Below are 12,081 nucleotides of genomic sequence, written 5' to 3'. Positions count from 1 at the left end.
GAGGAAAACATAAACTGTCTGCAACACTGTACATTTGGCAGTCAAGGATATTTTGGTTATTTCACACATTACAATGTTCGGATCGAGCTGCAAATTTACAGGTAGCTATAAAATATCATTTCATACAACTTTCATGTTTAACCTAAGCCTGATTAGGCCTCTAATATGGATGAATTAAATATGTCAGAAGCTAAACAGGTTAGTTTCAATTTCTGGAATTTGAACTTTTCCTCTAGAATTCCATATCTAATAAGCATTCAATCATCAAAACCAACAATTACTAACTCTATAGCATCCATTACTGGACAAATAACCATAATCAAGGTTGAAAATGTAAACCCTAGCTGCATACTCCAACATCTCATTCCAAACTAACAAATTTACCGTCATAAACCAAGAATATGAGTTTCTATCCAAACTTACACAAGATTAAGGAAGAGTAAAAGGGATAGGCAGCCATGGCACCTTCCAAAAGCTCCTTGTAGGAGTGAAACCAAACACTTTATTCCCAAACTTTTACCACACACAACTATCTAAGCACTAAAATGAAAGTTTAATCGGTTTGGATTTTGGATTTTCACTCAAAGGAAGATGATTCAAGGTGAAACTTGGAGTTTGCTCACTTGGTTGTTTTCTCTCCCTTAAGCTCAGCCAAGCTTATGGAAATGAGGAGAAAATGAAGCTTCAAGAAGGTTAAGAAGATAGTGATTAGTTTGGGTCAAATTTAAGTGGATTACCGCCAAGTGTCACCGAAGGATTCAATCTCAATTTTTTTCATTTTCCCCCATTTTCCTAGTCAATATTTTCAGCCCTCTTGAGGCTGATGTAGGGCTGATATTTGTGTAATAATAACAAGAATATTAAGGTAATAAAGTGGTGGTCAAGTGGTGTATTCGGTCGGTAACAAACGGTACACATCGGTTCAACCCGATTTTCCTTATTTCGCACGTTCTAGGGTTTTAACTTATAATTCACTAACTTATGATTATTACTTCTAATCACACACTTTTTCTTATATAAAACTCACTCTCAATCACCAAATGTAGTACACATCCCATACCGATTACTCACACTACGAAAAGACGTAAAAACCTTAGTTTACCCTAACGATTAATGAAAAGGGAAAACTCTTAATTCTATTCTTTATTCCAACTATTGGAGATATAACTGAGTAGTATAGCTCTTATAAGGTGATGGATTCCAAATAAAAGGGAATTTTAAGAAAAATATGAGGGATTTTACAGCTCTATCGATTAAAATTGGGGTTCTAATTAAAATATGAGAGATTTAGGAAAACCTGTTAGTCACAAGTAAAACTAGGATTTTGAGTACAAGTAGGGTTTCTAGTCTTTAAAACAAAACAATGTCTTAAAATAAAAATAAAATAAAGAAACCATAATAATATCCTCTTTGAGACTAAACAAAACATTCTCCTAAAAGTTGGGGTATAACATCCAACCGCTCAACACGTTCATACATGCTCTCTATAACTCATGAGATTCTGCCCAACTCAGACTTGATGGCCTCCATGTGGTACTTGTGATCATTGCCCGGCGAAATGCCCTCATGAGACATTCTTAAAGGTGTACTTGCAAAGAAGATTAGTAATAAAGTTCCTCAAGCACTCCCTCACGGATGTTCACTCACTCTCGTGTATCACTTAAGTGTGTGAACTCTCTAATGCACTTACCAAAATCTCTCAAGTTCTTCGGTCACCCCTTTGAGGAAATCAGAATTTTCTCAAGGGAGTTCCAATTAACTTACCCTCAAGGATCAACAAGATAATGGCGTAACTTTTAGTTCACTTGCAAGGAATGCACGTGACAATGGGACTAACTTATAATGACACAATTTGGACAAATGAACTGGAAAAAAAGGAATAAAACTCGAAATTGGACTGTGATCCTAGACTCAAAGCAGAGAATTGGATTTAATTTATGGGACTGATGTAACCAACTCAAAGCTGAAACTAGAACCTACTTAGACACTTGAAAATACAATAAGCTGATTGGAACAAATTGAGTGCTAGTGTCGGTTTCTGGTCAGCACAAGGAGTGGTCTAGTATCGGGTTTGGGAATTGGCAGCTTTGGTTTGTGCGTTTGGCGAGTTTCCTACAGCTGACTTGGTCGGTTGTGGAAGATTTGTCAAGGCGGTTGAGGAAGTCTGTTTGGGGTTGCGTTTGTGGTATGGGCAGTGGATTTGGTTGTTAGATTTTAGGAATCAAGAAGTTCCAAATTTTGCTTCCAAAAGGAATTTGAATGCAATCAGAATTTCGAAGCTAGTGGAGTTCCGAATCTCACTTGGAAAAGTATGTCTTGGGCTGCTATGTATTCCGGATTTCTTGCTTCTTTCTCCTTTTTTTTACTTTTTTTTTTGTTTAAACTATTGTGAAGCAAGCTGGTAATACGTTCAATCCTTCAAGAATTCAACAATTCGAGATTTGTAGATCAAGAATCCAAGATCCTTTTAAGGTCAAAATCCAATCTGTCCAAGATTCAAGAAATCCGTCGTTCTTTGTGCAAGAACTTCAAATTCGGTTTTTTTTTTGAGATTCAAAGACCAATTGTCCAGCAAGTTTTGTTCAAGAATCAAGACAATCAGTTCAAGAATAAGGCAAAAGTGCAGGATATATATATACATTTTTTTTTGTACGTAAACTAGAAAACAACTTCGACAACTCAAGGCATGGCTGGAACACAAAACGGACACCACGACAACCGACAACATAGCAGCCCAACAAGAACCAAGAAAAAGAATTAAAGATAGCTGAACAGAATTGACACACACATGGCTCAATACGAAAAAAAACAAGTAAGAATTTTCTGGACAGTAACAAAAAGGGACACAGACGTGACACCGAGATGGCTAAATCTCTGACATAAGAAATAAAACACAAGGAACAAAAGATATACTTGATACCGTCAACTAGCTCTGGATACCAAGCTGATATGAACCCACCGAGACGAAAGGCCTGGACTCGTATCTCATAAGAATCCCCGAATCTAGACACAGTACAAGTTGGTGCAGAAACCTCGACCCCTCTAAACCCCGAAGTCACGAACCAAGGATGACTTGACCCACGACTTAACGATTTAGCGAACCAAAGTGTTTGGTAGATGACGCCACAACCAAGGGTGATCACTTGATTGATAAGTTGTATTAAACACTCTCAAGAACAACTCTCAAGTATTCAAAAGGGTTCTCTTTGTGATACCTCAAGTGTTAGGGGTGTTTTAAAAATAATAATAATAATAATAAAGTACTAAGGTTATTTCTTTGGATTTGATTTAAAACCTTGTTTTGTTTTAAAAAGACTAGAAACCCTAAAAGTCTAATCAAAACCCTAGTTTCACTTGTGACTGACCGTTTTCTCAAATTTCTCATATTTCAACCGAAACCCTAAATTCAATTTATGGAATTGAAAAACCCCTCACATTTTTCTTAAAAATTCCCTTTTATTTGGAACTTATGATTTTATAATGGCCCTACTACTCAATCACCCCACAATAAGTGCAAATGAATATAGAAGTAAGGTTTTCGTCGTTTGTTTTCAAGTTAGAGCGAATTAGGGTTTTCACGTTTTTTCGTAGTGTGATTATTCGGTACGGAGTGAGGATCAAATTTGGTAGGTAAGAGTGACTTTTGGATGAGGAAATGTTATATGATTAGATGTGATAAGAATAAGTTAGTGATTACAAGGTAAAAACCCTAGAATACACGATTTAAGAAAAAATCGGTTTACACCGACGGGTATCGATCACTACAGATTGAACACAGCACTTGACACCACATACCCTTGATATTTGTGTAAAATATCCCCCCCTCATCCTCAGCCATATAACCGAAACATGTGGCCCAAAATGCAAGGAAAAGAAAGAGAAATTTAGTTGGTTTTGGTGGTGACAAGTGTCAACCACCTATGGTTCCTTGACCAAGCCAATTTTCTTTGCTTTTTATCTTCACATTGGCTCCATTTCTTCACCATTTTCCCCTGGTCTGGCCGAGCTTAAGAGAGAGTGTGACAGCCCCACCTCTCCCTAGGGCGAACCAAAGGGTTCGGCGGACCGTCTACCCAACTCTCGCCGGGACTCACTCACTCACTACAATCCTCAAACGAATTATAACATAAATCTCAAATATTACATCCAATTCTCCAAGATTTACATATCACGAGTACCAGAAAGTAAACCCTAGAAAAGCTGATAGCTACAACCACCACGACAACTATATACATCTTACTAGTCAACTAATAACAAGTACAAATTCAACTCATCTATAATCAAAAACATTAAACACCTTCCCGAGCGATCCCCACGCCGGCCCCTTGCTAAGGAAAACAAATGGAAAGGGGTAAGCTATATGCTTAGTGAATAATTAGGGGTAAAAATGTAAACTCACATCATTAAACAAGTAAATCAGGATAATTCACATCAATAACAGAAAAGTAACATCACAATGGTAGGATACGGGTAGCTCCAAAACCAGTTCAATTCCCCGAGTTTGAACGCCTGTTGACACTCCGTCAACCAAAGTACTCGTGGTTCGTAGACTCCACTTAAACTTCCCCGTTCACCTTATCAACCCCCTTTGGCCAGTCAACAGCACACAGCAGCTCGAGCGAATTAAAATAACTTAGCTTTCGTCAAAGCTTTAACAAGGAACTAAATCCCAAGTTTAGCATGGAACTATCTTCGACCAAGCCCCAGCTGGCTCGAATAGTTCGTCTAACCCTTGGAACCGGGCTGGAACCAAGCCCTGAGATATCCGATATCTCAATAGATGGTATCTCTCAACAAGTACACAACAAAGTACTTACCCCAAACAGCACACAGCAAATGGCGTTTAATTCAAGTCATCTAATCACCCCTATTAGCACACAGCAAAATAGTGATACTCAAGTCACGTAATCCCCCTCCTCAGCACACAGCAAGAGGGTGATACCCAAGTCATGTAATCCCCCTCCTCAGCACACAGCAAGAGGGTGATACTCAACATAAGGCACGTATTCTCACATAGAAAATCAAAACAAAGGATGGGCTTAGGTCGAGTGAGATAAAGTACACCCTCGCCTAAGTACCCATTTAACATATACAAGGTATTTCAACAATTCCACATCAATAAACAACCCAATTACTCACTTGATAACGCTTGGCACGAAAAACGATACAAGTCATTGAGCTTGACCGTCACCGTCTGTATAGATAGAGTATATGCACACATAAGTGAAATGGCCATACAATAGCAGTTTATAACTTAAACGATCGAATACGGTCGAAAACGGTCAAAATAATCAAAAAACGGTACAAAACGGGTTACACGATTTTGATCATAATTGGAGCTGTGGTTATCGGATCAAAATGTATTAGATAGTGTCTCGAAAATTAGACAAAAGGGCACAACTTTCATGAAGACACCTCGACCCAGTTTTTAGTGTATTCAAGTTAAATTTGCAAGATACAGAACTAGAACTCCAAAAGCTAGTTTTATCTTTCTCGTGAAAATTTGGCGGCATGCCCCTTGTGTTTACCCATTTTCCAGCCATTTATGGCTTCAATATTTTCCTCAAAAAACCCAAAGTTACATACACAAAAATCTCATTTTAATAGCCGTTCAATAGGCTCAAGACAATACAAGGACAAAAATCAAGCCAACAACAAGTGCGGAAATGAGCTTTAGTAAAAGACAGATTTGATAGGGTTTTCCGTACCGGACACCATTGAGGTTACGCTTATCGGATTGGAATGTAATTTGTGCCGTTTCGAAGCTAAGACACAGGGCTACAATTCTCATGAAGATCACTTAATCAAATTTCCAGTGCATCCTAGTCAAATCCCCAGTTCACAGAACCAAATTCCAACTAGTCGGCTAATTAACCGTACTACATTTAAATGGCCATATCTCAGGCTATCAAAGTCCGTTTAAGGCGTTCTTAGAGGCATTAAAAGGCTAAGACAGAGTACTAAAACTTTCATGTTTTGGAAAATGGCTAAATCAGCACGGATCATAGTGAATAGACATGGTCAATTGGATGAACTGTCTAAAACGGATCACTGGAAGCATCCTAGGGCAGCGAGGGTATTTTGGTCTTTTCACTGGCTACATTGCTCCAATTGGGCTGAAATTTTGTACAAAACCATAAAATGTCATTATTTACAACTTTCATGTTTTGTACCAAGCCTAATTCGGCCTCTAACATAGGGCACTAAAACCAGACAGAACTGAAGCATACAATTCCAGAAATCTGGAATTTTGGGATTTCAAGGGTAATCTCGTCATTTTCTTGATTCAATCACTACCACAACCTCTTATACAAGCCTATATACATCATATACCACCCCTACAACAAGTATAAGAAGGAAATCAGACAAGCCCTAGCTTACATACATCACCCCAAAATCATCACAACAACTTGTATAGCTACTAATCTAACCAAAATATGAGTTATATAACATCTTAAACACAAATTAAAAGAACCAAAGCCATGGGTCAGACCTTATACCTCAACAAAAGGGCTTGCAAGAGTAATACTTCACCTCCTCTTGAAATTTTTGGTTCCCTTAGCTTCCCAAGTTCACAACTCACAACTTAATCGGTTTAAAATCTTGTTTCTTTCACTCAAATGGTGCAAATCAAGATGGATTGAAGGTTTTTCTTTCTTGCTCTCTCTCTCTCTCCCTTGCTCGACCAAAACAGAAAGAAATGAAGGAAAATAAGCTGAAACGAAGGATAAAAGAACAAGGGAAAAAAATAAATCAAAGAGCCATAGGGTGGTGACACTTGTCACCCCAAAGCCATGCAAATTTTTCTCTCTCCCTTGCATTTTTGGCCACAAATTTCGGTCACATGGCTGAAAATGAGAGAGATATTTTGCAAAAATATCAAGGGTATGTGGTGGTAAGAAAGTGGTGGTCAAGTGGTGGGTTCAATCGGTAGTGATCGATACTCATCGGTTTGAGTCGATTTTTCTTAAATCGCGTATACTAGGGTTTTTAACTTCTAATCACTAACTTATTATTATCACTTCTAATCATATAATATTTCCTCATCCAAAAATCACTCTTACCTACCAAATTTGATCCTCATTCCGTACCGAATAGTCACACTACGGAAAAACGTGAAAACCCTAATTCACTCTAACTTAAAAATGGATAACGAAAACCCTTACATCTATATTTGTTTACACTTATTGTGGTGTGATTGGATAGTAGGGCTATTATAAAATCATAAGTTCCAAATAAAAGGGGACATTTAAGAAAAACGTGAGGGGTTTTACAATTCCATAAATCGAATTTAGGGTTTCGGTTAAAATGTGAGAAATTTGAGAAAACGATCAATCACAAATGAAACTAGGGTTTCGATTAGACTTTTAGGGTTTCTAGTCTTTTAAAACAAAACAAGGTTTTAAATCAAACCCAAAGAAATAACTTTAGTTTATTCTTTAAAACAAAATAATGTTTTTTTTAAATAAAAATAAACTAAAGAAACCGTAATATCCTCTTTGAGACTAAACAAAAGATGATCCTAAAAGTTGGGATATCACAATCTCCCCTCCTTCAAAGAATATCATCCTCGACATTTTTTTTTCAAAAGGTGATTTAGTATGTGACACAGTAAATTGACTAAAACAACAGGATATAACACACCAAATACACAAGGAGGCATATACACAATATAATGCACCATATACACCAAGAGACATTTCAAGTTAGACAAAATTAAGTGCAGTAAGTACTATATATATTGGCATTAACATACTACAAGTAAATGACTGTAGGAACAATGCAAGGGCAAAACGAAAGAAAACGCGACTTGTCGCCCACACTCAGTGAAAATCATCCCCGTCCGGTTTCTTACTCCACTTCCCAAGGTGCCCGTTGATCTCTTGTACTCACTCTAGCCAAACAAAATCTGTTCATGTTCCCAAAATGCAAGCCTCAAGTACTTAGCAGCGCCTCAACTCTGGAGTACTCAGGCACGAGAATCCGAAATAAGATAATTCACATCCCGAGCCGGCCAATCCCAAGAGCAAACTATCTACAATCGAAATTCCTACCTGACGTACCTATCTATGGTCCTCAAATACCATAAGAAAATTTAAGGCCTATAACATTCACAATTCACAGCTTATGCTCGAACAAGCACTTAGTCCTTTATATTTATTCACCACTTAGTCCAGGCTCACTTCGCGCAGAGACCACGCGAAGCAGGCTCTGATACAACCTGTGACAGCCCCACCTCCCCCTAGGGCGAACCAAAGGGTTCGGCGGACATCCTGCCCAACTCTCGCCAGGACTCACTCACTCACTACAATCCTCAAACGAATTACAAGATAAATCTCAAATATTACATCCAATTCTCCAAGATTTACATATCACGAGTACCAGAAAGTAAACCCTAGAAAAGCTGATAGCTACAACCACCACGACAACTATATACATCTTACCAGTCAACTTATAACAAGTACAAAATCAACTCATCTATAATCAAAAATGCTAAACACCTTCCCGAGCGATCCCCACGTCGGCCCCCTGCTAAGGAAAACAAATGGAAAGGGGTAAGCTATATTCTTAGTGAATAATCAGGGGTAAAAATGTAAACTCACATCATTAAACAAGTAAATCAGGATAATTCACATCAATAGCAGAAAAGTAACATCACAATGGTAGGATATGGGTGGCTCCAAAGCCAGTTCAATTCCCCGAACTTGAACGCCTGTTGACACTCCGTCAACCAAAGTACTCATGGTTTGTAGACTCCACTTAAACTTCCCCGTTCACCTTATCAACCCCCGCTGGCTAGTCAACAGCACACAACAGCTCGAGCGAATTAAAATAACTTAGCTTTCGTCAAAGCTTTAACAAGGAACTAAATCCCAAGTTTAGCATGGAACTATCTTCGACCAAGCCCCAGCTGGCTCGAATAGTTCGTCTAACCCTTGGAATCGGGCTGGAACCAAGCCCTGAGATATCCGATATCTCAATAGATGGTATCTCTCAACAAGTACACAACAAAGTACATACCCAAAACAGCGCGCAGCAAATGGCGTTTAATTCAAGTCATGTAATCACCCCTATTAGCACACAGCAAAATAGTGATACTCAAGTCACGTAATCCCCCTCCTCAGCACACAGCAAGAGGGTGATACCCAAGTCATGTAATCCCCCTCCTCAGCACACAGCAAGAGCGTGATACTCAACATAAGGCATGTATTTTCACATAGAAAATCAAAACAAAGGATGGGCTTAGGTCGAGTGAGATAAAGTACACCCTTGCCTAAGTACCCATTTAACATATACAAGGTACTTCAACAATTCCACATCAATAAACAACCCAATTACTCACTTGATAACGCTTGGCACGAAAAACGATACAAGTCATTGAGCTTGACCGTCACCGTCAAAATCCTCACCGTCTGTATAGATAGAGTATATGCACACATAAGTGAAACGTGTGACGGCCCCACCACCCCCTAGGGCGTACCCCAGGGTTCGGCGGGTCGCCTGCCCAACTCTCGCCGGGACTCACTTAAACGCTACAATCCTCAAATGAATTTCAAGATAAATCTTAGATATTACATCCAATTCACCAAGAATTACATATCACGAGTACCAAAAAGTAAAACCTAGAAAAGCTGAGAACTATAACCACCACAACAAATATATACATCTTACTAGTCAACCTAAAACAAGTACAAGTTCACTCGTCTATAATCGAAACCCTAAACACCTTCCCGAGCGATCCCCGCATCGGCCCCCTGCTAAGGAAAACAAAAGAAAAGGGGTAAGCTATATGCTTAGTAAGTAAACAGGGGTAAAAGCGTAAATTTCACATTTAGATAAGCAATTATTTCACAAAATGCCAAGTCAAGTGCAAAAGTAACAATACAAAGGAAGGATACAGGTTGGCTCCAAAGCCAAGTCGTTTGCCATGCGTGACCTCCTGCCGACACTCCGTCGACCACAAATAAGGTCCGTAGAACTCCACTTGTACACCCACCGAACACCTTATCACCCTCACTGGCCAGTCACCTCACAAACTTGTCCGGGCGAACGAAATCACAAACTTGAGCTTGAGTCACAAGCTCGGGTCACAAACTTGGTCCACATACTCGGTGAACCGGATTCACAAACTTGGTGACCTCAAACCAAGTTGGACTGACTTCGATCAAGCCCTAACCGGCTCGAATAGTCCATCTAGGTATTGAGATCGGGCCCCAAACTCACAAACTTCACAAAATTATTCAAAAACCATCCCGAGCCACAAGCTCAAGGGTTTTAGTTCCAAAATTGCTCATATACACAAGCCATGTACAAATATGTGCGCAAATTTAGGGTTTAGGTCGAGTGCGATAAAGTACACCCTCGCCTAAGTACCCTTTTCATACATATCGAAACACATAAGCAACTAACACACAAGAGCGGCTTGAATACTTACCCAAAATACAAAAGTAGTACAAAAGCGGAAATCACTTCGTGTGTTGGCTAGTAGTGGGCCCCACCGGCTCCGCCTAGCTCACCACGGTCTGAAATAAAGATTTTATCACATTATATCACAAACGGCTACCAACAGACTGAAAACAAGTAAAACGGCAAAAGTCGACACACGTAAGTATGGAAACGGCAAAATTGGCACATGCAAGTGCGCGGAATGGCAAAAGAAAACGGCCAAATCTGCCATCTCAAACCGTTTTCATCAAAGATTAGGCTAGAAATGTCGGATCAAAATGAACGAGATACCGTTTCGAAGCTATGAGAAAGGGCTACAAATCCCTTGAAGAAACTTTAATCTAGATCTGAATGGAAGCAGGTCGAAATTGTAGAAAACAATACCAGAAATTTACGTCTTAGAGTGACGAACAGGGTTGTTTGTTGGACCATAACTCCCAACTCACAAATCCAAATCAGGAAATTCCAAAGGCATTAGAAATCTGAGACATAAGGCTAAAACTTTGATTTTTTGGCTAAGACCTGAATCTATTCAGAACAGAACGAAAATGGAGTGCCAAAGTACCCGTCAGAACTGTCCAGATTCAAAGGCAGTTCTGACGATAAATCTTGTTTCGGTCATAACGGGAGCTACGAAACTCGGATTTCGACGCACTTTATGCCAATTCGAAGCTAAAACCAAGATCTACATTTCTTATGAAGGAGTCAACACCCTGATCGTACATTATCAAAACGGAAAAACACACGGTCAGAGGCTGAAATTCAAAACGCACCCAATCTAGTGTCCAAACCAGGTTCAAGTTTTTTGGCTATAACTCGGGCTACACTGCTCCGTTTGACCTGATATTTTGCAGGAATACTCAAGACTTAAGAGGCTACAATGTTGAAGAAGACCACTCAGTCCAATTTCGAGTGTAACTAGGTCAAAAATGCAATATACCACACCAGAACCGCAAAAACAGGTTCACAAACCGCATTCTGGTTCAAACATCATAAGTCAGGCTACCTAAGTCCAAACCAAGTGATTCCAAAGCCATCTGAAAGCTAAGATACACGGTTAAAATTCATCAGAAGATCTCAACAACCAATTCTGAAGTATTCCCAACCAAAATAATCCAATTACAGATGCAATTATCAAATTCGGGTAGAAACAGGGCAGCAGGGGTAATTTAGTCTTTGCACAGGATACGTTGCTCCGATTGATCTGAAATTTTGTAGGAATCTCTAAAACATCATTCCCTATAACTTTCATGTTTTAACCTAAGGCTAATTCGGCCTCTAACATGGAGCACTAAAATCGGACAGAATGGAAGTCATATTTTCCAGAAATCTGGAAATTTGGGATTTCAAGGGCAATCTCTTCATTTTCTTGATTCAATCACTACCACAACCTCTTATACAAGCCTATATACATCATATACCACTCCTACAACAAGTATAAGAAGGAAATCAGTCAAACCCAAAGTCATATACATCACCCCAAAATCATCACAACAACTTGTATAGCTACTAATCTAACCAAAACACAAGCTATATAACATCTTAAACAAAAATAAAAGAACCAAAGCCATGGATCAGACCTTATACCTCAACAAAAGGGCTTGCAAGAGTAATACTTCACCTCCTCTTGAAATT

Source organism: Coffea arabica, chromosome 9c, assembly GCF_036785885.1.
Source record: "Coffea arabica cultivar ET-39 chromosome 9c, Coffea Arabica ET-39 HiFi, whole genome shotgun sequence".
NCBI classification, from domain to species: Eukaryota; Viridiplantae; Streptophyta; class Magnoliopsida; order Gentianales; family Rubiaceae; genus Coffea; species Coffea arabica.
Note: the sequence above shows the minus strand (reverse complement) of the source record.